Source organism: Gopherus flavomarginatus, chromosome 10, assembly GCF_025201925.1.
Source record: "Gopherus flavomarginatus isolate rGopFla2 chromosome 10, rGopFla2.mat.asm, whole genome shotgun sequence".
NCBI classification, from domain to species: Eukaryota; Metazoa; Chordata; order Testudines; family Testudinidae; genus Gopherus; species Gopherus flavomarginatus.
Window position 1 is genome coordinate 60853 of NC_066626.1, and position 7416 is coordinate 68268.

The window sequence follows — 7416 nt, forward strand, 5'->3', positions numbered from 1 at the left end:
AGCTTGCATCCCTTCCCAGCTGTGGTAGAGGCCTGGGGGGTGGCGGTTTGATCAGGGGCAGGTCTCTGGGATCCCTCCCCAACTCTGGAAGGGGCCTGTGGAGTGGCGATTAGAGCAGGGGCAGAGCACCAGCTGTTCTGGGAGGGGCCTGAAGAGTGGCGGCTCCAGTGGGGGCGGGGCGCTGCCTTCCCTCCCCAGCTCTGCAAGGGACTGAGGAGCGGCCGTTCCTGCGGGGGCGGGGCGCTGGGTTCCCTCCCCAACTATTAGAGGGACATGGGGAGCGGCGGTTCCAGTGGGGGCGGGGCGCTGGGTTCCCTCCCTAGCTATTAGAGGGGCATGGGGAGCGGCGGTTCCTGCGGGGGCGGGGCACTGGGTTCCCTCCCCAGCTATTAGAGGGGCATGGGGAGCAGCGGTTCCTGCGGGGGTGGGGCGCTGGGTCCCCTCCCCAGCTATTAGAGGGGCATGGGGAGCAGCGGTTCCAGTGGGGGCGGGGCGCTGGGTTCCCCTCCCCAGCTATTAGAGGGGCATGGGGAGCGGCGGTTCCAGTGGGGGCGGGGCGCTGGGTTCCCCTCCCCAGCTATTAGAGGGACATGGGGAGCGGCGGTTCCTGCGGGGGCGGGGCGCTGGGTTCCCTCCCCAGCTATTAGAGGGGCATGGGGAGCGGCGGTTCCTGCAGGGGTGGGGCGCTGGGTCCCCTCCCCAGCTATTAGAGGGGCATGGGGAGCAGCGGTTCCAGTGGGGGCGGGGCGCTGGGTTCCCCTCCCCAGCTATTAGAGGGGCATGGGGAGCGGCGGTTCCAGTGGGGGCGGGGCGCTGGGTTCCCTCCCCAGCTATTAGAGGGGCATGGGGAGCAGCGGTTCCAGTGGGGGCGGGGCGCTGGGTTCCCCTCCCCAGCTATTAGAGGGGCATGGGGAGCGGCGGTTCCTGCGGGGGCGGGGCGCTGGGTTCCCCTCCCCAGCTATTAGAGGGGCATGGGGAGCAGCGGTTCCAGTGGGGGCGGGGCGCTGGGTTCCCCTCCCCAGCTATTAGAGGGGCATGGGGAGTGGTGGTTCCAGTGGGGGCGGGGCGCTGGGTTCCCTCCCCAGCTATTAGAGGGGCATGGGGAGCGGCGGTTCCTGCGGGGGCGGGGCGCTGGGTTCCCCTCCCCAGCTATTAGAGGGGCATGGGGAGCGGCGGTTCCTGCGGGGGCGGGGCGCTGGGTTCCCCTCCCCAGCTATTAGAGGGGCATGGGGAGCAGCGGTTCCAGTGGGGGCGGGGCGCTGGGTTCCCCTCCCCAGCTATTAGAGGGGCATGGGGAGTGGTGGTTCCAGTGGGGGCGGGGCGCTGGGTTCCCTCCCCAGCTATTAGAGGGGCATGGGGAGCGGCGGTTCCTGCGGGGGCGGGGCGCTGGGTTCCCCTCCCCAGCTATTAGAGGGGCATGGGGAGCGGCGGTTCCAGTGGGGGCGGGGCGCTGGGTTCCCTCCCCAGCTATTAGAGGGGCATGGGGAGCGGTGGTTCCTGCGGGGGCGGGGCGCTGGGTTCCCTCCCCAGCTATTAGAGGGGCATGGGGAGCGGCGGTTCCTGGGGGGGCAGGGTGCTGGCTTCTCTCGCCAGCTCTGCTAGGAGACTGAGCAACAGCAGTTCAAGCGGGGGCTGGGGGCTGGGATCCCTCCCCAGCTCTGCGAGGGGACTGGCCGTTCCTGCGGGGGTGGTCCGCTGGGTTCCCCTCCCAGCTCTGAGAGGGGACTGGGACGTGGTCTTTCCTGCAGGGGCGGGGCGCTAGGTTCCCTTCCCAGCTCCGCCAGGGGACTGGGGAGTGTCCGTTCGTGCGGGCGTGGGGCGCTGGCTTCCCTCCCCAGCTCTGGAAGGTGCCTGGGGAGTAGCGGTTCGAGCGGGGTTGGAGCGTTGCCATCCCTCCCCAGCTCTGGGAAGGGCCTGCAAAGTGACGGTTCCAGTAAGGGCAGGGCACTGGCTTTCCTCCCCAGCTGTGGGAGGGGCCTAGGGAGTGGCGGTTCGAGTGGGGGCAGGCAGCGAGCTCCTTGCTTTGGTCAGAGCCTCAGAGCCAGTGTGATCCCCCTCTCCGGTGTGCAGGGGGGGTGGGGAGCATCTCTCCCTCCCACTCAGCCCCAGGGGGCTGGTTACAGGTAGGCAGGTACCCTGAGCGCAGCAGCCCCTCCCCCCTGCCAGCCACGTCATTTGCATTTTTACTGACCATTTCCGTCTTACCCAATTGGTTCCCTGGATTTGAATTCAAACCCTCTCCATTACAGGAGCAGGGCCTGGATTCTGTCCCAAAGAGACACAGTCACCCCCCAACAGGGCCTCCCAGCCAATATCCTGGAGAACCCAAACAACCAGCCAGCCAGACCCCTCCTGGGTCTGCATAGGGATCCAGGCCATATGCAGGACGGGGGGCTTCACCGTGGGGACCTTCATCCAGGTCCCACAGCCCCTCAGCATCTGCGGCTGCACCACCACAGCTCTCTCTGTCCCAGGGTCTTGCCACCCCAGGCGTGTTTCCCCACTGACCCTTGGGCAGCCCCCTATGTCTCTCTGCTCCACTATCCCCAGTCCATGGTGCTGCTGCTTCTCCTGCAGCTTTTCCTCAGGCTCTTGCTCTCACAATCCTCTCGCACTCTCAGGCTCTGCTCCCATCCCATACGTCTTCGATCCCCTGATGGGGAACCCGATCGTGAAAACCATCATCTATTTGGAGACCAGACTCTCGGGGATGTCTGGCTGCTGCTCCAGCTGCTCCCAGATACTTTTGTAGCCCCATCTGGGTCAGGAATCTGCTCCTCAGATGTGTCCTTCTCCTCCCACTCACGATTAACTGTGCCTTGGTGAACTTCCCCGTGCGTAACCCTCTTTGTGTACAGGATCACAATGTCCTTCTCAAGGAGATGGTGATAGGCCATCACCTCACCATTCCCAAGTGGCTCTGGATTGACAGGCCTGTGTGCTCTTGGCTCCCCCATGGTTTCCAGGAAGAACCCCTGGAGTGGCAGCCCCTTCTCATGGTCACCCCCTCTTTGCCAGGGTCGAGCTGCAGACTCCTCCGCCCTCACATCATAGCAAAGGAGCTTTCTAGAAAGTTGGAAGAAACTATGAAAGAGGGGAAGAGACATCATGGCTTGGCATGTCTCCCCCACAAATCAACAACTGGAAACACACCTGGATGACAAAACTGATTCATAAATCAGAAGATAATAATAATAAAACATTCAAACCAAAGTCCCCAAATGGCTAGTACTGGTTTTTCAGCTGAAGATTTTCAGTTTGGGGAATTTTGTTTTCCCAATCAGACCTTGCGAAGGGAATCAGGGAGAAAATGTTTGAGTTGCCTCCTTCAGAACAGCTTAGCCTAGACACTCTAGCTGTGGGTCACTGTCATGGCCTTGCTGAGAACTGGGGTATTTTAATAATTTTGGGGAGGTCTCAGGGTGTTTGGAGGAGATTATGAGGCTGTTACGTTTTGAGATAAAAGCTAAGACATACAGGACTAGAGAATTTTATTTTTAGAAATGTGAGATTTAGACATTTTGTTTAAAGCAAGGGGGTTTCTGAGCAGGCTTTTGTTTGCAGGGGAGATGCCCATGGCTAAGCAAAGAGAACAAACCCAAATCCCCCCTGTGCTTTGGGAGCCAGGTTGCGGTGGGAATTCTGTAGTTCAGATGACTTCACACCTGGTCATTGTGATTCTTTACCAGTTTCTCTGGCATTGGGGCACCTTTACACTTCAGCTGTGATGGCTGAGTGGTTAAGGTGTTGGAGTTGAAATCCAATAGGGTTTCTCTGCGCAGGTTCAAATCCTGCTCACAGCAAGGCCTGTGTTTTAGCCAGTATCTTATCCGAGCAATTCCCTGTGTACAACCCCCTGAGACACTCTCAAGTCTCTCCCCACCCCAAGTAAATCCTCTTCTGCTCCTTTCATAGAGATGCCTGGGACACCACCTCCCCCTGTGTCCCTGAGGTGTCAGGCAAACTCTCAGTGCCTGCAGCCTCTGCCACTCACCTAGTGCCCCATAGATCAGCCATAACCCTGGTTCTGCTCCTCCCTCTAGTGTGTGAAAGGAGCCAAGTCAGTGACTCCATGGGATTTGCCCCGGACCCCTCTAGGGCCGGCCCTGAAGGGAAGCACTGACTATCACAGTGACAATACAACTGACCAGCACTGCGGGGGAGACTGAGGGAGATCCGCACTCATCAGGTCTCTTCTCTCCCCCAAGGTGAGCCAGACACTGCTCTCTCCTGACTCTCACTCTAGCAGCTGGACACTAAGGAGCCATTTCCCCACAGCAAGTGCATTGAGTGCCCCTGTGGTGCTGGGGGGGGCCTGGCGCTGCTGCTGGCTCTGGGGCTGGCAGGGGGGTTGATGTCTGCACAGACTCTCAGCTGCCAGGCCGGAGGGGACACTTGAGACCTTACCAGACTGTCTCATTGAAGGGTTGAAAGACCTATACAGACGCTATCCAGAGCACGGAGCAACATCCGCCCATGCAGCCAGGCAATGAGCATTTCTCACAGCCTGGAGCCAAGGGTGAGGTGGCAGCTACTGTTCCAGCTCCTGGGGGACAGGCCCTGTCAGCTAACAGACACTTCTTACTCACCACAGCTAAGGGCGCCGGGTTCCTCCAGTGGGGGTGTGAAGCAGCCATTCTTTTCCTGTCCTTTTTGTGTGCGACTGCTGACAAAAACATCCCAGATAGAGAAGCAACAGGCCAAAATACTGTCATACAACTGCCAAAGTAGCTCAGTTGGGAGAGCGTTAGACTGAAGATCTAAAGGTCCCTGGTTCAATCCTGGGCTTTGGCAGTCCCTGTCATTATGCTTTGTGCAGAGATGGCTTGCCGTCTGGGAGCACAGCAGTGTCTCCACCCAAGGTGAGTTCCTGACCTTGGGATCTGCAGTAGGAAAACACAGAAGGGGCTTACTTGCCCCTAGTTGGCCCATCTGACCTTTAATGATGAGAGCTGTCTTTCCCAACATGGTGGGAAGAAAGTGAGGCAGGGCAGCCTCAGGAATGGTGCCAGAGGGCTGCTAAGCAGGGGTTGGGGATGAAAACTCTTCTGTGCAGCTGAGCAAGAGCAGTACCAAGGAAGGGGCATCTGTAAAAGTGACCCCACACACCTCTCCTCCTCTGGGCAGCTGGTGCTGACAGCTCCAAGGGAAGGCTTAAAAGCCACAGAGCAACTGAGGGCAGGACCATATCTAGGTGTGGCCTTCAGACAGGCACAAAAACACCCAGCCAGGCTGCTCCCTGCCATGCCAAACACCCACTGAAGGTCACCAGCATGCAGAGCGGCTGCTGATGCTCTGTAGCCAACATCAGAAGATAGTAGGAAAGCAGGGCCCAGGGCCAGCCCCCATGGTGGGGCCTCTGACTGGTCCCACTCAAGGTATTCACTTTTGCTGTGGGCCAGGAGATTTTACCCCAAGAGGCTTTTCCCAAGCTGGCAAGAAGCAGAGAAACACCCAGGCTCCCAAGACGCTATGTAGCAAGTACCCTCCAGCACAGGGACAGGTGCACACGCTAGCCCAGGCTGCCGCCCACTTTCTTTGGTAAGTCAGGAAGGGCAAAGGCTAGACTGGAAGCACCTGGGGCTCCTGCTGCAGCCTTTGTGACACCCAACCCCCAACTCCTTCCCAGGCTCTAGCTGAAGCCAGAGCATTGGCCTGAGCAGCCAAGAAGAGGTTCCAGCCCTGAAGGGAGCAGGACGTTCAGCACAATAGTAAAACTGCAGAAACACAACCACCTAGAGACTCAAACCCTCAATCTTCTGATCTACACGCTGACGCCTTATCCGTTAGGCCACATGGTAACATAAGAAAAGACCCTCCAAGCACTTCTTTGGAAAAGGCAGACACTGTGTTTCTCAGGTCATCTACTGAGGGGGGCTGAGACTCTCTGGGCACAAGAAGTCGAGTTCCCAGCAACACGTGAGACTTAATTCTATGGAGCCAGGTGCAGGGCTTTGGAAGGGAGGCTCAGGCATGGGGGATTGGGGTGCAGCGGACGGACCGGCTGTCTAGGTGTGGAGATTTAGTCACACTGAGGCACAGAAGGGAAGAGGAGGAGTAATCCTGCTGACAGTCAGCGGCTGTGCAGAAAAAGAGGAGGGGTTCTGGGGACATTTTTTGCCTCTCTTTTGCCTATCTGCTCGCTCTTGTGGTGAATAGGGAAGATGATCTCAACTAGCTCAGTTGGTAGCACATCAAGCTCTTAATCTGAGGATCCAGGGTTCAAGCCCCTGTCTGGGCACCCAGTTTTAAATTGCCTTGTGTGCCAGGAGCCAAATGATTCCTGGTGCTTCTCCACTCAGCCACATGCAGATTCCCAGAATCCATGGCCATTTCCTGGAAAGGTTCCTTTCCTCAGGAATCAGGAGAGAGGCAACATCCACATTACCAGAGGACCTCCTGCAGGCACGCTGCTGAAGGCAGCCTGACTGCCACCCTCACAGTGACTGGCAGGCCGTTCCCTGCAGCTTGCCGTCCCAGGCATGCACTTGCTGCGCTGGTGCCTGGAGCTGTCCCTGTCCCTGACCCAGGGCAGAGGACATTGGAAGCTGAACATCCAGAGCTTGCAAGATAAAGGAGCAGGGGGGTGAGGCCTGGCGGTGTTGGCAGAACAGGAAAGCATCAGAGGGTTCTATGGCAACCAGAGGGATTGACGGAAGTCGGTGAGGGAGGAGTTGGTGGCTTTGTTCCAGCGGTCAGGCAAACACCGCAATATCAAAGAAACCAATGGTGCCAAGTCCTGCAGTGTTGCCTGTGGGATTTCCACAAGAGCATCCAGGCTGGGGAGCCAGTGATCCTGTGACTGTACAACCGCATCAAGTGACAGCTGCCCGAGTTCCATGAGATGAGGCTGCAGCTGGCCGATATGAGCGGGAGCACCGAGTGAAGGGAGGGGCGTCCTCCCCTGACATTTTTGCAGCCTGCAGGGAATGGAGACCAAGCAGGGGGATGTGGGGACTCAGGGCAGGACCCACGGATCCCATAGTGCAGGACAACAGTCGCTGGAGGAGGAGAGAGAGTCCTGCGAGAGGAAGCCGCTGGTGGGAAGCAATAAGTGCAGAGTGCAAACCAGTCAGCCGAGAGACACAGGGGTCTAGAAAACAAAATGGGAGCAGGTTCCATGGTGTAATGGGCAGCACTCAGGACTTTGAATCCTGGAATCTGAGTTCAAATCTTAGTGGGACCTCCTGCAGATATTGTAGTTTGCTGCAAAGTCTTGGAGCTCAATGTGTATAGTTACTTTCTACCTGGGTAAACTTCAGCAAGGTTTTTTTCTCCTCCTCATGGGTCACTGATGCCCACTGGAGATAGGTCTTTGGTCCAGCTGGCCGCTATAGGGTGGGGTCCTAGAACTTAACAGTCTGGCTAGAGATTCCTGCGGGTTGACCTGTTGGTTTGGTTTCTTGCTGCTTCATC

The 7416-nt window shown here is 58.2% G+C and overlaps 3 non-coding genes across 3 annotated transcripts; all 3 read left to right on the forward strand.

Moving 5' to 3' along the window:
• Positions 1 to 3721: 3721 nt before the first annotated feature.
• Positions 3722 to 3803, forward strand: TRNAS-UGA (transfer RNA serine (anticodon UGA)). Its single transcript has one exon. It is a non-coding gene; the product is annotated as a tRNA-Ser (tRNA).
• Positions 3804 to 4721: 918 nt separating this feature from the next.
• TRNAF-GAA (transfer RNA phenylalanine (anticodon GAA)) lies at positions 4722 to 4794 on the forward strand. Its single transcript has one exon. It is a non-coding gene; the product is annotated as a tRNA-Phe (tRNA).
• Positions 4795 to 7114: 2320 nt separating this feature from the next.
• On the forward strand, positions 7115 to 7186 carry TRNAQ-UUG (transfer RNA glutamine (anticodon UUG)). Its single transcript has one exon. It is a non-coding gene; the product is annotated as a tRNA-Gln (tRNA).
• Positions 7187 to 7416: the final 230 nt, after the last annotated feature.